Genomic DNA, 26,420 nt, shown 5'->3' with positions numbered 1-26,420 from the left:
TTTTATTGACTTAATGTTTCAAATCTAAATCAATAATTCAATAAAATTATTATATTAAGGATTTTTTTTCGAAATGGACACCCATACCTACTATTTTCCGTTTGTTCTGTGACGTGTCAAAATTTGACATTTGCATTTAATGCAACTCAAAAAATAATTTAAAAATATATTTACAGAAACAACTCGCTACTCCAAAATAATTCTCAGAAAAATCACAATCGCATCTCCCCAAACAGCTTTCTAAATACACAATTTCATTCTGACCAAATTGGGTGGATATGGACAGGCCTTTATCAAAGGATATAATCTGATGCAATCAAAATATGACAACGTCATGATGACAGAAAATATTCGTAGAGATAATATACTCCTCAATTGGAAAACATCGTAAGATTGTCCACCCATTTATGGATGTTGGCATTCCGGAAATCTTTGTTTTCATTCCCTTATACAAGAGATGTGATAGGGTGGTACGAAGTTTTGAAGATGTCACACCCGGTAGCGGGTTTATAGACTTGGATGCCCGAGGCACTGACTGATTATGAGGCCCTACAGCCTACACAATAAACAATATATATATAGGTATACTTATACCATACCTATATACCTACTTACTCTATTTGAGAGAAATAAGCATATTTTAAAAATTCTGTTATAATTAATTATTGCATAATTGTATGATCGAAGTCCCCTTTTAAATCTCCTGACCAATCGATCGCATCATATTATGCATCGCCACTGTTTACATGCATTGTTTGTAAACAAATAATAATTCAGAATGTTTTAGTTTTAGAGGATTGAAAATAAATTGTCCTTATTCATACCATATAGATTATATATCAGCGATAAACAAGGTTGTACGAGGGGCCTAGCTGCCTGCGTCAAAGGTTCCATCAACCGTTGACTTAATTTTGTTAAATACCCCGATCAGTCTTTGAACGTTTGGTATTTTCTGTCAACTTTTCTCATATAGAAAAATCGTTTTTTCAATTAATATTTGATAATAAAGAAATCCCGAATCCCGAGAAAAAATTCTCGAGAATTCCCGTCGGGAAATTCCCGAAACCCAACTCTACCTATTATGTTATGGATAATAAGAATGCAGTCGATGCTTTCTTCTTGAAGGCTAAGTTGATACTGATTTGAAAAGGTAGGTAGGTATAAGACATTTTTTATCGATATTAAGCATAACATTCTGAGACGTTTAGTTTGATAAGATAAGTATACTTATATTATAAAACATACTATAAGAAAGAAGGCTTGAGACAATGGTTGATAAAGCATACCTTATCAAATGCACAACAGACGTATATTATGCTGCTTATAAATACTTGATTTTACTACAAAGATTGTTGCAAAACTGCGGAGTTATAACAATAATTCTACTATTTTCACCGGTCCGCATGTATAGAAAGGTTGGGAAACACGCAAGTAGACGACGCGGTCGATTCATTAGAAGGTATCGATATCAAGTTTAAAAAATAATCGAAGCATAAAGAATTCTGAAAACATGACTATTGTAGTATTGTAATCATATAGTAGTATACTCATCGTAATACATGTTTTAATGGCGGGTGAAGGGCGCAGGAGAAAATGTTCACAAGGGTGCCTCCAAACCTATCAAACCCACAGACCTCCACGTATATAAAACCACCACTGTTTGAGGGCAGGTTTCGTGGACATTCTCTAATGGTGTACATGTTAATATCAAGATACCTACGTGTAGAGTTGGGTATTTCCCGAGAAAATCTCAATCTCGAGATTCGGGATTTCCAGAAAAGAATTCTCGAGAATTCTCGAGATATCGGGAAATTAAAAAAAAACCTGTAAAAATCCTAAAATCAGTGTAAAAACAGACAAATTCCAAAAAAATATGTTTTTTTTATTTATGTAAGAAGACAAACAAAATGGAAGCAGGGAAACAAAAATATTTCAAAACATTACTAAATTAAAATGGAATTTCAAAAAACACAGACTGTCAATCGCGTACGCTTTTGATACACAAAATTCCCCGATGTTGCAAAAATTGCGCTCATTTTGAGTCGACGTTGGCTTAATTGTGTTAAATGCCCCGATCAGTCTTTGAACGTTTTGTGTTTTCTGTCCACTTTTTTCATATAGAAAATCGTTTTTTCAATTAATATTTGACAATAAAGAAATCCCGAATCCCGAGAAAAGATTCTCGAGATCCGGGATTTCCCGAAATATTAAAAATTTCAATTCTCGAGATTCGGGATTGAAAATCTCGAAAATTTCTCGAGAATTCCCGTCGGAAATTCCCGAAACCCAACTCTACCGATGTGCTATATTTTTCTGTTTAAGATAACCGAACATGAATAATAGAATAGGTAAGTAGCTGCTTAAGGGCTGCACTGAGAGGGTGAAATTTATGTTATCCTTTACTGGTGGCGTATTATACCAATTAAAATAATAAATTGCATTTCCATGACCAATACCGATATAATATCTCCATGTTAGTTAGCTTCAGTATAAAATAAACCATAAAGCAATGAAGATTTCACGCGTAAAATACTATAACTTTACTCTAATACAGAAGCCGGCTCAGTAGTTAATCTCCTCTAGAAGATAATATCTTCAATGTAATATGTTAGCCCATGTTACAGGCTTCTTCTGAAATTATTGATTATAACCAAGTAATACTTGAGATGGAGTGTGCAGAATGTTAGGAAGTTTCTATTCATTTTATTCAGTGCACAAGACTTGAACAGAGGTTGGAAACTGTGTAATGCTTCTTAAGGTGAAGTCTTTACTGAACATTTTTTAAAGAGGCACCTCGTGGAAAAATACGAAGCTTGCAATTTGAGACATTTTTTTGATAATTTACAATTTCATCTGTATTAATGAATAAATATCTAGGTATTTGAATATATAAATAAAAAGGATTTCAAGTTATAGACATTTATATTTTTTATAAAAATCGATGTTTTTTAAAATAGATATAAAAAATATTAAAACTATGAATTAGTCAAAAATCGCTTAGGTAATGCTTAGAAAACTTAATAAACTAAATTTTAATAATAAATATGACCATAAAATATATGTAATAATAGGGTGCGGTCCTATTCAACAAATTCACATTTTATTACAATTTTTACAATTGTAAGTTTATCTTTGACATAAAATAAAAAATATTTTTCTTTTTAATGTTTTCAGATACATATTTATTAATTAATACAGTTGAAATTGTAAATTATCAAATTGCAAGCTTCGTATCTTTCCGCTAGGTGCCTCTTTAAAAACGGCTCAGTAAAGGCTTCACCTGTAATAGACAGGTAAGTAATACCTTTTCTAGAATCAATGATTTGTAAGAATCAGTTTTAGTTAGCATAAGTTTAGTATACTGTCAAAAATAATGATATAAAAGCATGCATCAACAAAATAAAAACATGTTTTCAAAAACACACTTTATATGGGGTCAGAAAGTTGAAAGTTGATTGATATATTCTGATCTTAGAATCAGTAGCAGATTTAGAAATTGTACAATTTATATTATATTATAATATACATATAAAATACTGGCGATACAAAAATCTTTTTTTTACAGTGTTATTAAAATTATTTTGAATAACACCGATTTCTCTGCAGTGGATATTTAAAAAATAAATACTGTGGTTGGTTTCCGATCCCTGAGTATAGATGATCAACACTTCTAGTAAATTACACGGGGCTGCTAATAAAATGTAGTTATTATTTATTTTGAATACTCATGCGATATCACGAGTAAGTTAACCATAACTCGCTAACGTTGCATTTCGCGAGAGATTTATAAGGAAATAATTATCGCATTCGAGATTGCACACTCAGGAGTGCTATCCTGTTTTATTATGTGCTAAGTTACGCACTTACTTCCGACAGTTTTTCTATTTAATCGCAATGGTAAATTATCAATGTTGTATCTATGAGATGTTTTATTAGATCGTAGGTGAGCTTAGAAAACAGAAACACAAAATAATATACTTATATATATTATGCAATTTATAATATTATATTGCCGTCATATTATTAATTGAAGAGACAATCGTTGGGCAAATTTAGTCATCCAGTGGTATCCAAGAGGTACAAAACGTCCGCAAGGCAGACCTAGAGGCCGCTGGATCGATGAAATGATAAAGTTCTGCGGAAGTACGTGGCAACGCAACGCACGGGACCGAGAGAAGTGGAAGAAGCTTGAAGAGGCCTTCATCCAGCAGTGGATAGATTCAGGCTGATGATGATTATGATTGCTCAATTAATTATTCTCGTGCCATCCCCCATTGGTGGTTAGCAACTACTAGGGCGATCTTTGTTTTGTTATCTGCCATCCAGAATAGTTCGGTAGTTGGTGGAACTCCACTCGTGTCAAAGCCACGGCGTCGTCCTTTGCTAAGTTTACCTAGTGACGTCCTGTGGGGTAGGCATGCCATGCGTTGTATAGGGGCAGCACATTATTAAGGGCGGTGAATAAAGAAACGAATTCACATATTACATCTTTTGAGACAAGTGCGGTGGATTCATTAGAAAGTATCGACATCTTAGTTTAAAAAATAATCGAAGAAAAAATGTTGTATTGTAAAACCCATTGCAATACTTACATATTTTAATGGAGGTTTATCGAACAAGCAAAATAAACATATTTATTATCATTCAATCGTACCCAAGAATAAATTCAAAATACGGCCAAACGTGCAATAGCACAGTTCTCCTTAATTAGCAAGAGCTCTGGAATCTGGAAAAGTCCACTCCCTAGGATATGGGGATAGGGGTGGTTATAAATAATTAGAAATATCCATGAAATTAAGGCCAAGATGTAGGTACCATGTACAATAATATCATCCATATAACATAGTAATTAAAGCTCAGAGTCCCACGGGTCCTAATAAACCATTCATTAAACACCATTCAATTGGTCAATATCGATTACATTCTCATCACGCAGTATCAATAATAGTCTGAAATGTGAAATTTATTAGAATTTGTTTAAATAATATTCATGTCATTTTTTGAACAATTAAGCCAGAAGGTATTTTTTTAAATTGAGTTCCTGGCTGTTAATGGGTTTTTTGATAATAACAAGATTATGCTAAAAGGGCTTTGACTATGAGATGAGAATTTTGCGGATATATTCTTTCAACCGCTATATAGCACTTGTTGCATAAATTTTGATCACAATCTCCCGGGAAATGGATACACTATACTACTATACTATGATACTATACTAAGATACTAGGATACTACGTAAAAACCGTAAGTAAATTTATCAAGGTGTCATAACTCTTAGTGGAAAATAATAGTGTGGAAAAAAAATATGTTTGAGATTATTTTTATTATCTACCAGAGTGAAAAAGATAATTGTCTTGGAAAAGAATTTAATGCATTTTTAACTTAGGTATTTTATAATTTCGCGGCAAAATTTCATAGCAACACCGCTTCTGCTAACCTGATCATTGATTATACCGTACAGACCATTGCGACAGTGTACCTACGTGAAGTAATCGCCGAAATAATTAGAACGAGAGCGATGTGCAGCGTAATGGGCGACGAGATCCATCCATTGGTCGGCACGTATTCGTGATTGACTTCAGCATCACGAAGCGCCTTCGCAACTCTTTTCTCCGATTCATTATGTTTGCCTGGTGCCCGCGGCCGAGTGCGCCGACTCGGTATTTTTGGAACGTGTTAAAAGATTTTTTTGCAGACGCCATGCCATATTCACTCGTCGCATCGCATCGCATGTTCGGCGCAATAACGGCGGCGCACATACTGTCAGTGTAATACCAAAAATATATACCTCCTCGGTCTTATGTTATCCGAGGCGAAGAAGGAAATTCATTTCAATACTTTGAATGCGTAAAATGCAAAATTTGAGAATTTGACACACATTTCAAAACAACGCCCCCCAACAACAAACGTGTATTTATAGTATTTTTTTTTCATACAAATTTGACATTAAAAAAATCTAAAAACAAAATCACATAAGAACGAACGTCATATTTTTGTCAGATGCACCAACAGTAATTTTGTTAAATGTTTATTTCATTAAATTTTTAATCGCAATGCAATGACGGAACTACATTTGGTTTTTTAAAGAATAATGATATCCGTACTCTTTCGTACCCCGTATAAGTTATTTACACTATCAATTCTTCGCAAAAAACACGATATTATATAATAAAAATAATGAATTAAATAGCAATAAATATTTAATTAACAATTACTGCAGTATTCCCCCCTCCCACCATTTTTTCACACTTCTGTGTAATTTAAAACGAAAAGTTCATTGTCCCTGGCATTGTTGTTGAGAATTTAACCTTTGTTAAAAACGAGGTTCTTTAGCCGACTTTAGTATTATGGTGACCCATAAAAATTATGATTGGAATAAGAAAATGAATTCAAAACACAATCACCGCTAACCTTTTAATTACATTTTATTACCACAGTCGCGGTGTTAGTACTAAATGAGTTAAATTTATTATAATGAAGATCGAAAAAAATAATAATATGAGAGAAGATTATTTGTAAAACTCATACTGATCTAGAGGAGAGATTTTAAATTTTAAATTGGTTTTCAACATAATATTTAGTATATTGCGGAAAGCAGTTAGTATCGGAGCACAGTGCATCCATTGTTTCACTAAAATGCTTGCGACAAGACTCATTCTATTTTGTTTATTTTCAACAGAATCGGATGCATCGCTCCTTCTCAGAGGATTGGCATGCCGTCCGCGGATTCTGTAGGTAATAAATAGGCCCTTGAGAGAAGTGACGTCCTAAAGTGCATCCATAGGTAAAGTTAACTTATTTTGCAGTGTTGATGTCCGAATATCCATGGAAATATTAAAATATATTATAATAGATGTAAAATTAATGTCATAACGCCGAAAATGACCATCTTATATATGGCGGCTCTCGTGGTGCAGAGCGTATGGCGCTTGCCTTCCACCCGAGAGTTCTGGGTTTGATTCCGGTGAGGACACCATGTTTATGTGATTTTCTCAAAGCCTGGGTGTTTGTGATTGTTCAAAATTACTAACAACCACCTTGTACGAAAAAGCAAGGACATGGTTATTAATAATTCTAAAAAAATGACCATCTTATATAAAACGACCAAATCGCAGTCAGCGTCATGGAATATCGCTAATTACTTGCCGGATGTAACCATGATTTAGGAAGAAGCAATATGTTTTGTTAATAACATCCATTCTTGTAGGGATCGTTTGATAGCCGCATGCTTTGTTTACGCTAGTCTTGGGTTGTTTTATAAAATTAAAGTTTTTAAACTTTTAAAATTTTCATAAATACAGCATATTCGCTTAAATTAAAATTAAATGTTGGGTACCCTGTACGGATGTAAGTCTAATTTAACTTCTAATTGCACACACCCCACAGCGATGCTGTGGAATCAATCTATGTGTATTATATGGGTCGGGTTACCAGTGGTTTTAATTAGTACGAAGTTATATCATCGCTATCCTATTTACACCATAAATGTGTTCATAATATTATATAATACCTATAATAATTACATATGTTATTTTAGAATGCATGGCTATTCGGCAATGCGTTATTTACCAATTCCACAACCCACAGGGCGCCACTGGTAACAAACTGCAAACCAAGACAAAGCGACTAGCTGTACGGGTCTTGGAAGTTGAAATGTCGTGACGAAGCCATCGAAGAATGGTGACACGTCCAATCGCGAGTGACGCCCCGCGGACGTAGATGGAATTAAATGGAAATGGATGGACAAAGATTTGAATATTTTCCCAATTAATGTCGATTGTGGCCGAAGATTTTGGCGAAGAAAATAGTACCCATGTACCTACACAACGTTTTAAAATAATGTTTCACCATTATCAGAACCAGCGGCAATTTTATTTGACGCAGATGACGCAATTGATTTGTCAGAATATTTAAAAGGCAGCCTCGAAATAATAAATTCAACTCAGACATAAAATTATTAAAATATACTTCCCAGAACCTTAAAAATATGCGTATTTCTCAAAAATAGAGTTTAAAATATTACCTAAAGCAAAGTCCCTGCAACCAGTGATGTCCCGTGGGGGTAGGCAGATTGAGCGTCGCTTGGGGGCGGCAGTTATTCGAAGGGCGACAAATCGAAGAGAATCATTTGGTTTATATAGAAATAGCTACATAAACTTAGTAATAACGAAAATGTCTTTCCATTCCTCACTCTTTAGAAACAAAATGTACCTATTAATAAACATAGAAGGTTTAACAGGACTGTAATTTTTTTGTCGAGTTCGCGATGTCTAATTTACTTCCGTTTCCCTTCGACGTCCATGGTGACGAGAAACGACACCGAGCACGGATGATACAACATACTGTATAAAATGGGGCGTCAGCGCTGCCTAGGGACGTCACTGCCTGCAACTAACACCAAAAAGGCCAATAAGACACCACTCAAACATATAGGTACCTAGTAATGGTTATTTTTACTAGATAGGTACGCTGGTACTTGAAATTTATGTCGTGGGGGGCGCAAAATCAGCCAGTGCATCTGGTTTCTAAGTGCCAAAACCCGCCACTGACCAGAACAGCTGCAATGCATCTCTAAATGCCTGCGGTTGTTATGGGGTGGGTTCAGAGACACGGCAAGGGTTGCTGCAGCCCAAAATTTGTGCCCCCCCCAATTAAAAAAAAATATGAGGAAATATGATAGAAGTCAAAGAAATGATGAAATAATTATCTTATTAAATAACAAACATGATAATATATTGTACCGATTAGGTATAAAATTTTGAATTATAATGTAAATCTCTTTTATTTTGTTAACTGTCAATTCATGGTGGAACTGCATTGTATTGTTGTTTTTATTTAATAAAACGCAATTTTTTGTAGTATTTATTCCACTTTTAATCAATAGATTAGGACCGTTTTCGTCCGTCTCGAAAATTGTCCGCTTGAAAATGTCCCTCTGAGGTGGACGAAACTGGTCCTAATCTATTGATTTATAGTGGAATAAGTACTACAAAAAATTGTGTTTTATTAAATATAAACAACAATAATGTAAATCGTCTTAAATCGATAGAAATGCATCGAATTACATGTCAATCTATCACAATTTATAAAAAAAAATTTAACGATACGGAAGAATTCATCATACATTTTATATTATGTATTAATATTATCATTAAACAAATGATTTTTCGGACATTTGCCGCCCGGGTGTTTCGCACCCCTAGCACCCCCGCTTAGCGCGTCCCTGTGTGAGTTGGACGCAACGTAATTATAATGCTATTGTCTCCAAAACGGAATAAATTCAACCAGAAATATAAATATATTATAATAAATAATGTTGTAGTCGTGTATTTTAAGTACGTATGTATGATGTAGCGTTATATCATAAATATAAATCGCAAATTATATTTTTTCCGCTAGTTAAAACATATAATATAAATAAGCTATCTTATAGATGAGTTGTAGCTTTATATAATATACCTACTCTTATAACTGACCTTACGGACCTTATGGTGAACTCGATACATGGTCATGTACCTATGAGTTATAGATTCATAGGTATATATTATGAAAGTCGTGCGATTCTGCACCCATAATTTTTTACTTTCTAGTTCACGGAATCTGTATTTAAAATCCGCATCTAAATGATATAGAGAAGCTATTAAAACTGTACTCTGTTATAGGAGTTCGAACTTAATCGCATACAGTATACACACACCATCTGTTTAAATCAGAACTGAATCAAGCCATAAATTTACTATCGTAACATAAAGTAGAGAATATTCGATATAGTATTGCACGTTTCTATCTCCAGAATCGTCAGAATAGCATAATAATTATTATTTATAGTATAATAATCACTATTACAATATAATACTATCAATAATAATTATTATTAATGGATGTCTGAACGTAGCATATAAGCCACCAAATCGTAAAGTTTTTAATGATGATTCTTTTAAGTGACCATTTTTATCCAAATTCTATTTAAACGATTGGAATAGTAAAGATAAAGGTAATGTTTGATGCAAATACACAATATTTTTGTCAAAAAACGAGCCGCTGGGATTAGTTCCAAAAATTCTCGAATTCAAGCGCAGATGCCTGGTCAAAAATGGTGAAATAAAATATAGTGGAACATGGAACAATTAATTAACTATGAACTTGCGCAGATGCAATTTATTCTGGTGGGCACGAATTACACAGTACAAATTTATTACTGTTACCGATACTATTGCGGACTGTTCTTACATTAAGTATATTTCATCGCTTTCTCTCTCGGCGTCGCTGCAACTGTATTATATTTTCTGTCAAAACTATTGAACTTCACGTTTATGTGGTGTGTTTAATAGTATACTTTCCTGGATATGTATAAGCACCGCGCGTGTATTTGTCATTTGTAGGTGATGTCAAGTTATTTTACGGCTTACTTAACATTAAGAAAATGTTAATAATTGATAAAGGATTGAATTCTCATTACATTTTTTTGAATAGCTCACAGTCTCGTGTGCAGTTAATAACGTTGCACTGCAACTAAGTAAAGACGTCACCTAATATAATATGTAGCGACAAGCGACAGCGTGAAAATGCGCATTTATTCGAGCATACGCACAACGTATGCGATTTTTCAAGCGTTCAAATCTACCTGAGCAAGCTGACGCGCATGCCGATTTTACTCTGCAAATACGGTATGTCTGTAAGTAGCTCTGTGTCTTTTTCTAAATTACATACTGCAGTACTTACATTGATTCAATTCAATTACGTCAATTACATTGAGCTTCTTTACAAGCTGTTTGTTGGCGAATTTAAAAGCGGGCGATTCAGCTACTGCGATTTGATGATTATACACAAAACTTTACATTCGCTGAGAAGCCACAAGCCAGCGACTATTTTGACAGAACGTAGTTAGTTTTTTTACCGGGAGGTTGCTACTGCGCTCTACTGCGCAGACGCAGTAGGCCCACACGCCAGCGTGTAGCGTGTAAAGTTGACCGGCTTTCAATTTTTCTCGGTAGAGTGTTTACAACCTGCTTGTTAGCTTGTTCGATGATTACACTGGGCGACTTTACAGGCAGATTATAAATTCGCCAACAAACAGCTCGTAAAGAAGCTCAATGTAATTGACGCTTTAAGAGTGGCAAATAATATATATCATATTAAACTATTATATAATATTTGAACATGACTGGTTGCGTAATATTGTGTGGCAGTGACGTCCCGTGGGGGGGGGGGGGTGGGCAGGTCATGCGTTGCATATGGGTGGCACATCATAGACGCGGCGAATGAAGGCGTTAATACAAATATGATAACTTTTTAGAGCAGTGGCGGTTTTCCATAAAGCAGACGGTGTGATCTCTTAATTAGAAAGTATTGACATCTTAATTTAAAAAATAATCGAAGCATAAAAAAATCATAACTATTATTGTATTGTAATACATATCGCAATACATAATATTATGATGGCGGTTTATAGAATAAGTAAAAGTTTCACAGAGGCACCTCCAAACTTGTCAACGTCACAGACCTCCAAGTACCCTATTAAACTACCACTGTTTGAGAATAGGTTTCGTGGAAATGCTTCAATTATCATTAGACGGTGTGTACGTAAGTCGATTTAGAGATTTTTTTTTATATATTTGTCTGTTTAAGATAGGTAGCCGAAAATAAACAATAAACTAAGGTACCTACCTAACAAATTTAAACAGACATTTTAAAAATAAAAATTAAAGGTGGCGGCATTCTAAATCGGCTTAAGGGCGGCGCGATGCCTAGCAGTGGCGAAGACTCCATACTAGGCGAAAGCCTACCTTCTTAAGAAAAATATTTTTTAATTGCATATTGACATATTTACATAATCACTTGATTATTATTTTATATTCTATAAAAATAACTTAATTTGTTAACGACAGATGTCGTATAAAATGTAGAAATATATTATACAGACTAGAAAACAATCTGCAAAGGTTTAAAAAAAGATACCACAGCGCGCCACCTGTCTTGACGTAAATAAATGTCGGATTATTTGTCAAGGAATTGTAATATTTTTCCTATGGGCTTTACGTCACGTAACCTCATGCAGTCTATCGAATTATATGAAATATGGCAGGCTCCTATTGAAAAGCCTAAAACCTTCGCGCATAATATTGTTGTCATTGATAATTTAAAAAAAAATTCTATGGCGTTTAATTAATAAATATAAGTAGATTGTTTTTTAAAAATAAAAATAAATGTTATCTTATTATTTTTGACGTGAAAAATACGTAAGTAATTTAAACTCATCGCTCAATTTTATGTCGTCAGTGAGTTTTTGAAGTTTCATTGAATTAGTGTGTACCTATTCATTAGTATTAATATCGTATTCTCTTCCTATTTCTCGTAAGTATACCTGACAAGTGTGCGCTTTTTCTCAGATCTCCATAGCCTACCTCTCCGGCCTCCGCCACTGATGCCTATGATGTCACTGTTGAATGTAAAAACTATTTTCCGATTTTACTGTTAGGCTCATTTTCACTCTTTCTGAATTTCCCACATGATTTAATAATCACTTTCATACTGTAGTCAATAATTAGGAATTATTGTTAGTATATTAGGCAACCGGCCGGCAAACACTGCTAAATTTTTGAAACAGTCAAAATACACAATGCAATCGTGACATGATTAATGATCGAAGACAGATGATCAAGTTGTGTAATCGTCTGCTCTCCATTCCGAGGCACAGACATCAGATGGTAATAATATTATCATAATAATATGATCCAGATATTTGTGCGAAGGTTAAACTCAGTTATTGCTATCTGCAGAGACGATCTTCACGATTGCAGTTGTGTAACAAATCGCCCTGGGATAGTCTCCCGACAGTGTCTTCCATTGCCTTGCACCAGTGGTGCCTTTTTGGAGTTTTGCACCGGCTCTTGCGAAGGGGTTGATCAACGTCAGAAATGGAACCAATCAAGTATAATATATTAATTTATTATACCTATTCTTTGTCTAAATTGTGGTATGTTTGTTCATTGTTGATAATAATTGTTCTCTGTTTGCTGTGTAGATTACGTTGGCTGGATAGATAACTGATTATATAAATAATGAATGTTCTTCTATTGATTTTCTAGTTGACTTGTATTAGTGATATTTTATTCTTAAAAAATATTTTAATACGATATTGTGATATAGCGGTGTTCATTGTCATTTTGGCTGCTGGATTCTGACGAACTCACAATGTTAAACGCCACAAATAATCGGCCAATCCCGATTGATTTTCTGTAAAATTTAAAATGTTCAATTTTTCCACGATCCCGGGAATATTTTGACATATTATGATATATCAGTCGGTTCGAGTAATTGGAGAATTACGAATGAAGTTACATACTTGTCTTATTATAATGTAATGTCAGTATCAAAATTCTTGTGTCTCGCTGCGAATTTTTAGGTATATTTTAGCGAACTGGTTGATGGTTATATGAGTGACAGCACTGCTCTGCATCGTCGTAATCATGACCTCTGGGGTCAATTATTAAAATTGTACGAGGGTTCATGCATCAGGCGAACAGAGGATAGGCATTGGTCGCTGCAGTCGCAAAGGTAAACTATGCATTGTACCCACTGCGGTCAGTCACACCCGATGTGATTATGCATGACCGGTTCGCGGCCAATCAAATAAGCATCTTTCAAAGCACATAATTGTCTAATCAATTACGCCAAACTTCTGGATTTTCATTTCCAGTTGTTTTATAAGTAATTACTTTTCACTGACAGTGTTTCCTTGTAAGTACATACATTTTAATTCCTCAAGTTACAATATCTCCACACAATGAGGTGTTGTTGTATTCACATTTAAATAGATATCTACTGATAACTCATCCATGCCGAATCCAGAGTTGGGATGCTCAGGAGTCTTTCATATTTGGTACCTAATTCAGTAATGGGGACGTTTGCATGGACTTGGTTTTCATAGTTATTTTTAGTAAAAGTGAAGACAATACACGACTTTTTGGTTGATACCTCTGCCCTCCACAACCTAAAGCCGGCCCCCAGGTCAGGATGTTTGGCGGGACTTATCGCTAAGGTTAAGGGCAGTGTGATGATCTACAATAGTGTTCCCTAAATCTTATTCTACGGATCCCCTGGGTCCTGCAAGGTAAAATTGAGGGAATTCCGTGTATTTTTAGCGTTTTTTTGTATATAATATTGAGTTGTCTGCACTTGACATCATAATATTGTGAAACACAGATCTCGATCCTTTTTGTGGTAATCAAGAAGCCAAGTGCAGACCTACAAACTCATCTAAAGAATAGATGGGGAGCCACTGTCGAAAACTGCCCAATGAAGACTCGCAACTGGACAAAATCTGACATTCGAATGACGTTTTCAAAATGGCTTTGTAGGACTGTACCTAACATGCGACCCGTCGCCATATTTGATAAATAGCCATTTTTATAAGTCCGGATACACACTAATAATAATTAAAATAAAATTCTACACGTGAATTATCATTTAATTATATCAATCATAATATCACATGAAACACCGCCACAAATTTTAAAATGATACTACGTTTGAAGTGAAATATTAAATCAAATTTGTAGTGTGTGTGTTTATCTCACTTACCTGGTCGACCCGCCACGCCGGGGCCCAAGCTAGAGCGCTGTCAGCCACCCCTTTGTGGGGGCCATGATATCAGAGATAGATTTATATAGATCGCAAAATTAATTACACTGTAGGTATCTACACGTGGTACACATCGTAATGGGTTGTTACTAAGCCACGACACATTAAGATGTTGGGTTGTTTGGATTTTGATTATGTATTTACCACTCACTGTAATAATTATTAGTAGGTATCTACCTAGTTCGTAACTTTCCACTTATTTTACACGTGGATTAGCAGACCCACCTGCAGTTTATTTATACAAATACTTTACTTAACAACAATTGTATTTTAAACACATAATTAAATTAACACAATATTTGAAGAGATAAGGCTATATATTATAATAAGGTAAAAATAAGATCAAAACGTGTTAACACGAGACTGACGGGCTGCCGGAACAGAAAGTAGAAAATTGTGTATTCTTATACGAATAGGTCTTTTTTTCATTGTCAGGTTAACTAAAATTTATGAATAATTAATTACTATGTATACATAATATGTGTATACCAGGTGGAACTAACAGCTATAATAATAGTTAATCACTATTGTATCAGTGTACATACTGGGGTTAAATTAACCAATTAATTATTTTAATATAACTGGAATGGTGTCAGAATTTTAGTGAATTGTGATGTTTGGGAATTATTGCATTTATTAATATAAGTAGGTTGTGTGGGAACTGGGAAGTAGGAACTTGTGTAAGACGTATATTGTATACCGTTGAAAAACTCACATCCAGAGAACACTGAATTAATGGGAACTGAAATACCTAACGGGTGTGGAGTAACAGGCAACCGATCTGGAGTGTGGAAGAATATGGGATAAACTTGAACACGTGTCAGAAATACGCTTGTCCTTCGTTCTGACAGCTGCTCTCAGTTTATGCACTGACGCTCATTCAATATTGGTGTAGTTGAAGGTTGCAACACACACTATTGCACGTCTATAATGTGTGGTACATGTTTGTAGGACACTCACACATTCAAAACCCTGCCTCAAAATGTAGTATATTAGTGTATAGCTTACCGGAATCACAATTATTGATCTGTTCTGTGGTGTATACTAATGTATTTTCTTGTCATAGAAGACACGAACTGTAGGGTTAGTTAACGAAACTATAATATGTACACTAGCTTACATCCCTTATTAGGTGTAATGATTATCTACAGCACTTATATACTTACAACAGCAAGCAGCAAGGGTGAGTTAATCTTATTTTACAAAATATGGTTAATTAGTTAAAATAATGCGGTTTTGTTTTAGTAACGCCTGACTCCGGCCAAGGAAAATCTGTTGATGTGAATTTCTCACACGGTACATAAGGCATAACCTACTAGCCATTCAAAACAAAGGTGTGGATTTACTAATAAATATAACATTCCCGATGAATAACACGCTTCATGCCTCAGTAAATAAGTAAAAACATTAAACCGTCATTTCAAACCGAAGCGAAATATTCTGCGCCCCATGTAATAATACAATAGCATGGCGAAAATACTGACAAGGGGCAATAAAGTCCCTTGTCGAATGTAGTAAATGCGTTCACTTTAAATGTCGTAATATGAATCGTAATGCCGGATGGAATTTCCGATCAAGGATTATGGAATTTATATTTTTTCAGGCAAAACATTTTTTTCTAGAGTGTGTAGTTATTTATTTTTATACCAACAAGACAATTAATTATTCAGGTTCGGTTCAGACGCGGAGATTGATAGCTGTTCAGAGCTTCTTTTTTTTAGGTACAAAAATAATAAAAAACAAAGAAAAGGGCAATATTGGGTGCACCCGATATTAACACATATCCACTTAAGCCGGCGTTGACACGGTCCAAGTACGATCCAAGGGGTCTAGGACGATTTGGCACCGGGACAACTAGACGCCACGCAGTTCGAAAATAAATAGTCGTTAGGTACTTATACGTACTTTAAAAAATATTTAATATTATTATTTATATTTAAATTATTATAAATTATGATTTAATAGTTCGTGAGAATTTAAATATGCACACGTAAATAATGATTTAATCGTGCATAATGTTAGGTTCCAATGAAAAAGGAGTTTTTTTTTATTTTTATGTAAAGCATTAGGCATATTAATTCTCAATCCGCAAAAAAAACATTATGTTAAGAGTAAAATGAATTAAAACTACTAAGTAGTAGATAGAAACTGATTAAAATTCATCGTCTATATTCTGTTTACGTGTCTACGACAGTGCGGCGCCCAATTGTCCTGGCGTCCAGTTGTCCCATTCCCAATCCAAGCAGGTACATTTGGACCGAGTGCCATCCAAGCGCACTTGTATGAGACATCTTCATACAAATTATTCCTATCCAAGCTAGCATGGATGAATAGTCGTCCAAGTAGCTTGGATAGGAGTAATTTGTATGAAAATGTCCCGTACGAGTGCGCTTGGATGGCGCTCGGTCCAAGTGTACTTGGATCGTACTTTCAGCTACTAACAGCTTTAAGTATATCAAAAATTTATAAAATTTTAATCAAAATTCTTTAATTAGTTATTTCAGAATATCGATAAAATAATCCAACGAATTAATTGCGATAATTCGAGAAGAAATATTTCTAAAGGTTCTGATACTCTTATAAAAGGGATAGTGTGTCGTCTCCGTCCGCATATATTTCCAGTAATTCCTGGCAAACTCGCTTGTTTTATTATTTTTATTGGAATTCTCTCAGCTCTGGATACCCGACATTGTATTAATTTTCTCCATTTAAAATTATTCTGTTTGTTAATAATTATTCTACGATGCTATTTTTATTGACCGCTGTTTCGGGCTATGAACCGAGCTATTTTAATAGGCACTAAATGATATTTAAATGCGTAAAAAATACATAGAGACTACGCCACTGTTGCGAACGGGATAAATAAACCATAATATACCTATTGCTTTATCATAATATTATATTATGACTGTCTAAACCTAAGCTCTAAATATAAAGGCGAAAATGGCGCGAAAGCTCAATAATTAATATCATAGAATCATTCCAATTAATTAATCACGTTTAGTATTTTTACACTAATTGATGGTTTAGTTAAGGTAGATACATGTACGAAACTTTATATTTTTTTTGAGGACAACGAGGAAAGGCCAGAAATGAAACCAATGGATAAGAAGGCAGAACGAAAAGTAGAGTTTTTGATTTATATCGACTGATTTTCGACTATCGAGAATTCCCAAGAGATTTTGTACGCCCTTACGAGAGGAATTTTCTTCTAATAATAGCTGAGAAGAAATAATAACTAATGAATTTAGATACATTTTGAGACTTAAAATGGAGGGGATTGCCTTTTAATTCTGCACCTTAAGGAGTGACGCTAATAAAGAGCCGCCGCGAAGAAATGGTTCACATGTACTTTACGCGCCAAAATGCTGCGATGTTGATTTTCGGCGATTGACTCTAGGAAAAATTATGGGTATTTGTTGCCCGTGAGTTACTAATTGAATATACAAGAACGTGTCGTTTACCTGTGCACGTGCGCGCCCTTGTCCAAGTCTGCCTTCTCGCGTGCAGCAGAAAAATCATACAGCCAATTGCAACATCGAATAATAATGCAATTATTTTCGGATTACGTTGAAATTGATTTGATACGTTTTGTGTTATTTTATTTTTTCATAATATCGATCTGAATCAAACAATACGTCTTGTCTGTTGTGCAATATGAATGTTCACGTGCACGGCGTACCATTAACCATTTTGAATTTACAATAAATATTGTCGAAGGTGATTGATATTTTTTTTTTAAATATTTTGGTACACTTACTTACGCAGGTGTATGATTTTTTATAAATAAATTTTTACTAATAGTTTTTATAAATCTGCTCTAACACAGTAAAATTACGTACCATTCGACATAAAATCCAACAATAAAAATTCAAGTGAAATTTAACGTGTGAGATAGTTTACTCCATTTCAAAGATACCGATGGCCATTACAGACCCCACAATGTAGCATATAAATTCTTTATCCTTTGAAGTTTTCCATTATATTATATGCGTTTAAGAGGGTAGTGGAATTTAACCATTTTATTATAGATCGTGAATAGATCGATATCATATAAATCTAAAATCACATTTAACTTGCTCTAGGAGTCCTCCGTAAATGTTACGGTTAGTCTCTTTCACATACTGCTTCGCATCTTCACGTGACTTCCGTTCAATCATCAATATTACCAGTTACCATGAGATTCAAAAAAAGATTTAAAAAAAATGTGATTGTGCGATGCAATTTTTGATTATTGTGTGTAAATACTCGAAAACTCCGTAATTCAAGTGGCCAAAAATACACTGAATACCCGATTTTACCCATTTGGAAAACTCTATAGAGTGTCACACTGTTTTTAACATTGATATACTACTAGATGAGCAGTTTCCATGCAAGTGTCATTTTAAAAGTGTACCACAAAAGATATTATGAATATCGTCTTTTAATATTTCCTTGTAGGTATAATGCGTTAAGACCGATAACATGGATTCCCGAATTTCACCCGTATTGCCCTGGCTGTAAAACTAAATTTGCGTTCTTGGAATAGTGAACCTAAGGGTGGCTGCAACGCAAAGCAGACAGAGCAAGTCGTCATGCGCTGACTATTAGTTAGAGTAAGATGCAAGCTAGATCGGGCTTACCCAGTAAGTTTTAACAAAGGCCGACTCGCTGAAAATCGGGCGTCATTTTAAGAAGCATATGATTCATCCAGTAGTATATCAATGGTTTTTAAGCATATCAATACGTAAGGGGGAGGGGGCACCAAAGATCCTGGCCTAGGGGACGGCTTCAGGATGCTGGGGCCACGACCTTATCACTTAATTTGGGAATCAAAAATATGTAGTACAGTTATTTAAGTAAAATTGGAAGAAATAAGTTGACTGCGTCACAGTGGCGAAGGGTGGCGGTAGGATGTTAAGATCCGACATAAATAGTGCACATTAAACTTTATCAGTCATATTTTTTTTTCATTGAACTACAAATTCAATTAAACCCACTGCTGTGTTATTAGAGACGCAATCACGCAGTCTTAAAAATTGGAGAACCACATCACAGGGCGGGCAGACATGGAGAAATGACCTGACGCCCTTCAGTTTGAGAAATATTGACCTAATGCGTGAAATTGCGCCCTTGTTATTACTGTCACCTTTTCTTTAATAAGTCTCTATATATTTAATGTGCTTACACGTTCTTACCAAGTGAAATTCTTTTGAAAAACGTTACGTTGACTAACGATTTAGAATATGTATTAAATTATCACCAGTCAAGCTGTCGACAAACGGAAGTTGTCAGAAACTACACTTCTGCGCCCCAACCCGGGTTGTACCCAGGGTGACTGCCCTGCTCTCCTATACAGTGACGTCCCTAGACAAAATGCCGCCCCTGGAGAGCGCCAAAATGTCGCCCCATTTTTTTATACAGTATTTTGTATCACCCGTTGACGTGTGGTTTCTGATCACCATGGACGTCGAAGGGCAACGGAAGTAAACTAGACATCGCGAACTCGAAAAGAAAATTACAGTCCTGTTAAACCTTGTATGTAAATTAATATAAGTACATTTTGTTTCCAATCAGTAAGCTGAATTTTTTAATGGAATGATGGGTATTTTCGTTATTACGTTATTATTTTATTATTTAAGTTTAGGTAGCTATTTATATATATACCAGTAGCGAAGGGTGACTTTTGGAAAGAGGTAGGCTGTGGAGATAAAACAAAAAGAGCACACTTGTCAGGTATACTCACGGGAAATAAGACGATAATACGATATTAGGTACAACGGATGAATAGGTAAACACTGATGTCAACGTCACACTAAATCGATGAAATTTCAATAGCTCACTGACGATATAGAATTGAGCAATGAATATAAATTATGTATTTACCTATACCTACACGTAACATACGCCTAAAAATATATCATCGGTAAATATTATCAACAGCCCAATATGACAAACAACTAAATAAAAAAATAGTATACTTATATATTCTATGACTGAATAAAATGAAATAATAATCACGAGATAAAATTATTAATTATTTTTAAACGTATTCTATCTTTATAATATGACGTGATTGAACAAATAGAAATTATTTTGTTTAATTATCGCATTATTAATTATTATTTTAATAAAGCGCCAAAGCGACAGTATTCGACACTAAATATATAAGCTTTGCATTATAAGCCTATAGATTCGTATGAATAAAAGCAGACTGCTCCGATGCCCTTGGAACGCAGTTCATACGATAAGATCGGCAAATTATTGTCGAGTGAATCGATTTATTAATCCAATACTCGCTAGAGGTGCTGGTTTGTCACTTATGATTTATTTATTCTACATTATTCTGACGATATATTCAATTGGTTCCCGCACATTTTTTTATTTGAGTAATTAAATTTAAATACTTTCTATCTATTTTTCTTAGAAGGTAGGCTTCAAATAATCGCCTACTATGGAGCCTTTGCCACTGATATATACCAAATGATTCTTCTCGATTTTCCACCTTTCGAGTAACTGCCGCCCCCAAGCGACGCTCAATCTGCCTACCCCCACGGGACGTCACTGCTCCCATACCTTACTACGTCACTGATGATGATGCACATTAATTTATAATCTAACGCGATTGTTTGGTCATTAAGCTTCTATAAAGCTAACGTTTTCTACATTATGTAATAATTATTACATCACGTAAATTTCACTATTACCTAGGGCAGGGCATGCCTAATGTTTGCCATATATTACCTGCATTATTATGCGGGCTTTCACGCGCAAAAGAGCCTAAACCAGTATGACTGAATTACCGACTTACACTCTTTGGCAACCGAACGTTTCATATCGCTGTGATAAGATAATGTATGCACCTCGGAGCTGATTGCTATATTACCTGTCTATAAAATGTTATGCAGGTATGATGTATATTATAATAATATTACAAAATTCTATAAGTCGTTTAAAGGCAGTTAACTAAAGCGGTTTACGAATACTATTATATTTACTGTATATATAGCATGTATTATGAAAACCCAGGCATTACGTTGCGTACGTGATCAATTTTCATATAATAGTTCAATATAATTCATTTTGTTTTTAAATAAGATCATGCAAGTTAAAAGTGCAGATCACATATTAATTCATTCATCATTGGTTCTACGATACTGTACGAATCTTGCCCACACCCGGGATATATCTCCGTGGCTGTCCATCATAAGCTGTAGTTTTCCAGTTTTGGATACTCAGCGTGGCGGCATCTCTAACCCATCTCAACTGAGGTTTTACTATTTTTCTTCCCTTTCATTTTGTTGTCGTTATGCTGCGTTTATTCCACCCTTGTTATGTTATCAGGCCATCGTAAGCATCCCACCTCGTTATTCTTGGCAATGTAAACAGGCGATAGAGCTCCGAATTATAGGTACCTCGTTCGCCAGACGCCATTTTCATCAATGGCTCCAACAACAGTGAATTAAAAAGGGGTGACTTAGGGAACATTGATGCAACTCCATTAAGTATTTAAATTTCAATGCTGATCTGCTCTAATGAGCGAATGGCTAACTACTGATTATATTAAATACCAGTATGAAAGCGTCTTTAGAGAGGAAAATTTGAGGTGGTCATCTTAAATACCTATATACAAGACAGGTGCACAGAACAATGTTGACAACCGTTTCGATTTTCTCTTTTCAAAATAATATATTTTCATACTCCTTTCAAAGTATATAGGCATAAGTTTTTTTTTTAAGTTTGATGGTAGCAACCTATACCTACCACATTTTGTAGGTACAAATATATATTTTTACTTAAACATTTTAATTATAATGCAAGAAATTTTGTCAAAATGAATGTTTATTTAATTGTAAATATATATTTTTGTTCCATTTTTTTAACTCACTTAAATGAAAATGTCGCCCACGGTGGCCGTGCGGCTTAAGCGTTGGTCCAGGTTTCCTATGCGTAGGTAAGCACTGGATTTACAAGTGCCTTGTAAAGAGTGCTTTTAGTTCGGCGAGATAGTATGCGGGACTTAAAATGTCTTAACAGGCCAAAGTAGCAAGTCAATAATATTACCTGAGTATAATTATTATATTGTTTAAAATAGTTACTTACCTACCCCTGTCGTTCTTTTGATAGATAGAATAGATTATAGAATAAGCCGCCCACATAATAATACGCCCACGGTGGCCGTGCGGCTTAAGCGTTGGACTATAACGCCGCGGGTCCCAGGTTCGAATCCTGGGTCTGGCAAGTACACATATTGTTTTTCAATTATTAAGATCGGATATGGTCGAAAAAAAAATGAAAATGTCCTACAATTTTGGTAAGTTTAAACATAAATTAACTATTGTCGCTGTCGATATCAAATGTAAAAGTTTTCCTGATTTAGTACCTACTCTGTTTTAAAGTCCATTAGTAATGTAATCAGTTAAAACAAGAGAGCCACATCTGCATTTTTGATTTAAATTTGTGTAAAATCCGTACCTAATTATTAAAAAAGTTGGTGCTTGCTGTCCTGTGCACATATACATATTATGATTTTTCAACATTGGTGAATATAGTTCGTTAGTGTTAAAAATCGGATTTTGGAAACACATGTATATGAAAATAATAGTCAATAATCTTTAAGGGACTATGTGCCGTATAAGGTCGAAAATTAAAAAAATAAATCTAAAAAAAATCTTTGGAAAAGAATGGACCCTGAAATAATACAGATGAGTAAAAAATGAGTTAATTGCAAAGTCCATTAGATAGTTTGGCGAAAAAGTGTAATATTATATCAAGTTGAATATTAAAGGTTAAATGCGCATATTATGTGATTTGGCTTTATTTTCCATTACAAACGACGGTGCGTACAAGGGTACAAATAGGATATATGTATTTTTATAATACCTATTATTATATTTTATATAAGTGGTAATAAAATATAGTCGATTTTTAGGAAACGGTACTTATAATGACATAATATAAATCATTTCTACAAAGTCTACAGATTGTTCAGAATTACCTACCCCAGATTCTTAATTTTCGACCATTACATGGCACCTCGGCCCTTAAACGAGATAAGTACCGTTTGATCTATCCATGAAATTGATTGGTTTGATTCACACGTTATTACACAATAATGAATAAAGCAACAAATCAATGTAGTTTCGTTGTAAAATAATAATATTCAAATTTAGAATTCTGAAAACGTACTATTATAGAATACATTAGAAAATCGTATACATCTATGAACGCTCTGAATAAAATGTGGAAATAGGAGTCGCAGTATTAAATAAAGTCTTGTTGTATCTCAAATTTACAATGTAGGTCTTTTATTCATCCTACTACCACGCCTTCTTGGTGATATTGTACAACTTGTGTGCGATATTCGAACTTCTGACTTGAGAAATAATATTATCCACCCATATTATATGCAGTGAGTGATTCAATGGAATTGACTATTGACAAATTCAGCAGGAATTGAATAATATGTACCTATTTGTATTTGCTATGCATAATAGAGACTGAAATAGGATAAATTGGAAATCATTGTAATAGGTACAATTGAAAAAAAACAACGCTTATTAAAATGTTGTAGATATGCCAGTGAGTCCCGTAGGCGTAGAGGATCTCTGGATTTGTATGTTAGTGAGAAATTTAAATATTTTTATTGTATTTCTCCAATCAAGATAGCGAACAAAAATCATAAACTACAGTAGGTAATGAATTTAGAGCGGAATGCAGAAACATTTGTCATAACTAAAATTTCCTTAGCAGAAAACACTATGCAGAAACATTGTCCTTAGTTAAGATCATTTCTATTGAAAATAATACCATATTTAAAAATTCTCTTTCCTATACTTTAGGTAAATTATTTTATAATTGTTAAGCGATGACAAAAATATGACAACTGCATTTTATAAATGCAATAACTATAAATACATATTAATATTTAATGATAATACTCTTATGTGTCCGTTATAACTCATTATACGTGATTCCACAGGCACAAACACTAGCGTCAAGTGTCATTCTATCCCCTGGCATCTTGTATTTCTGCGGGCTGGCGTATAAAAGTAAAATAATATTCTGCAAGTACATGCCAAACGAATTAACACTATCAATATCCATATTGAGATACATTGTTAAATGAATTTGAGTGTATGCACTGTTTTATAGACATGCGAATTTATTTTGACAGCTAGAAGCTGTCAGTGGTAAATGGTTATACAGAAGGGGGCGTGTTCATAACAAAAGTAGTCTATGGTTAAGGATGCCTTAACTCTATACTCAGGATTGTCTATAGTTAAGTCATGCTTTTCGGCGACTTATTCTTACGATCGAAATCTTAGATTGTGCATGCCGCTCTTAGGCTCTAGGACGATTGTCATCTAAATTCCAGGATACGCTAATAAGATGCCACCTTGGTGCTGCTAAAGATGAATGATAATGATACGTTACTACTTAAAAAATAAACGATAAGCAGCCAGAATAAATCTAATATAGAATACCTATCTAAACTAGACAATATTGACGAGTTGTGAAAGTTTCTGGGACTTGTGTATTTATTGTTTTAGAATTATTAATAACCATGTCCTTGCTTTTTCGTACAAGGTAGTTGTTAGTAATTTTGAACAAATAGGTACTACGTTAAAATTCCCAACACCACCCGTCATATATTCACAGCCGTGGATATGCACGGCCGCTTTCCATGACGCTTTAAACGTATCTGAAAGAAGTGATTTTAAGTGCTCATTCCGTCTCGAGACGGAGCCACACGGGACTGATGCTGCAACCATGCACCGTAGTGCTTAAAGAAGAAAGTTAAGAAAGATTTTTTTTGTTTTTGGACTGGCTCTGCTGTCCGCCGACGTTAAGCGCCCTATGTACCCGCATACTGAGTGTCATGAATTGCAATGGATGAGTCTACAGAGGAGTCAGGACTATGCCGCTTCCCATACGACGCTGCAAATTTCTCGAATGCTGCAAAGTTGGCCTCGGTCGCTATCAGATCTCCATGTCCAATTGGGCCCGTGTGAGGACGGACCCTGGCAAACAGCTCCGCTCGTTCGAGTTCCATAAGCGGGCACACCCAGGATTTGAGAAAAACACATAAATATTGTGTCCTCACTTCTCACCGGGATCGAACTCAGAACTCTCGGGTGGAATGCCAGCACCTTACACGCTGCACCACGAGACCCGCCAGCACTTATGTATTACTTGGAAATATAAAGATTTTAATTTTAGTGTGCCAATTTTACTTTAGTTAATGCAATGACAGCTCTGGAATTGTGAAATAATTTTGTTTGTATACGCTTTTTTGACACTAGGTTTTTAGTATGTTAACCGAATTGACAGTAGTTGATTATCCTGCAAGCGCAGGAGTCTCCCAGTCCCAGTTACAGGAGCTTATAGTCACAGAGTCCTCCGAGAAATTAAATTATGTGCGTACAAATACCTACCACTGATATAAATAGAAAATCGCCTGCGGTGCTACTTTGACCTCAATGACGTCCCTAGACAAATTTCCGCCCCTAAGCAGCGCCAAAATACTGGCCCTTTTTTATACAGTATTTTTTATCATCCTTTCATGACTCCAATATATAAGAAATGTGTTGTATGGATACATTACTAACAAAATATATACCACTAAATCTAATTTAAATGCCATACCTACTTCAACAGACAATATTGCGTGTCCATGGTTTCAGATACATTTAAATATACACCTGACAACTTTGAACACTCGCGAATGACTGGCAAACATATTTGGATAAATTAATTACGTCAATATGTAGGTACGTACCTATAATTCAAATATA

The 26,420-nt window shown here is 34.8% G+C and overlaps 1 protein-coding gene across 1 annotated transcript in view; it reads right to left on the bottom strand.

Moving 5' to 3' along the window:
* Window positions 1-26,420, bottom strand: part of LOC147078358 (low choriolytic enzyme-like) — a 58,250-nt gene that overhangs the window by 5,831 nt on the left and 25,999 nt on the right. The gene's annotated exons all lie outside the window — the stretch shown is intronic.

The sequence above is a fragment of the Rhyacophila brunnea genome, unplaced genomic scaffold (genome assembly GCF_057557595.1).
Source record: "Rhyacophila brunnea isolate RB1 unplaced genomic scaffold, BYU_Rbru_1.0 scaffold_11, whole genome shotgun sequence".
Taxonomy (NCBI): Eukaryota; Metazoa; Arthropoda; class Insecta; order Trichoptera; family Rhyacophilidae; genus Rhyacophila; species Rhyacophila brunnea.
This window is presented reverse-complemented; position numbering and strand designations above follow the sequence as displayed.